Raw genomic sequence first — 563 nt, forward strand, 5'->3', positions numbered from 1 at the left:
TCTGGTTGACCTATCTTTTTGGGATAAGAGGGTGTTAAGGTCTCCTGTTAAGACTGTGGTATTGTATATTAGATTTTTCATGTCAAGGTTTCTCTTATATAGTTGGGTGGGTGCTCCCGTGTTTGATGCATACATATTTATGAGTGTTACCTCTTCCTCTTAAATTTTTCCCCTAACCAGTATATAGTGGCCTTCTTTATTTCGTTTGATCATTCTTGGTTTGAATTTAAGACTGTCTGAGAACAGGATAGCTACCCCTGCTTTTTTCTGAGGTGCTAGGTTGTGTAGTATTGTTATCCATCCTTTGACTTTCAGCTATGAATTTATGAGCTAAGTATGTTTGTTGTATATAGCATATTGTTGGAATTTGTTTCCTAATCCACTGTGCCAGTCTTTTTAGTGAACTGAGTCCATTTACATTGATGGTTATAACTGAGATGCACAGACTTATGATTGACATGTTGTTTACCTGATGTTGTTTATTCCTTTTTCTCCTATGTTTTTTTGCTTGCCATATTTAGTGGGTTCCTTTTGTTCTCATTTGTGGAGTTCTGATCATTTTG

The sequence above is a fragment of the Octodon degus genome, unplaced genomic scaffold, assembly GCF_000260255.1.
Source record: "Octodon degus isolate 3935 unplaced genomic scaffold, OctDeg1.0 scaffold01718, whole genome shotgun sequence".
In the NCBI taxonomy this organism is placed as follows: Eukaryota; Metazoa; Chordata; class Mammalia; order Rodentia; family Octodontidae; genus Octodon; species Octodon degus.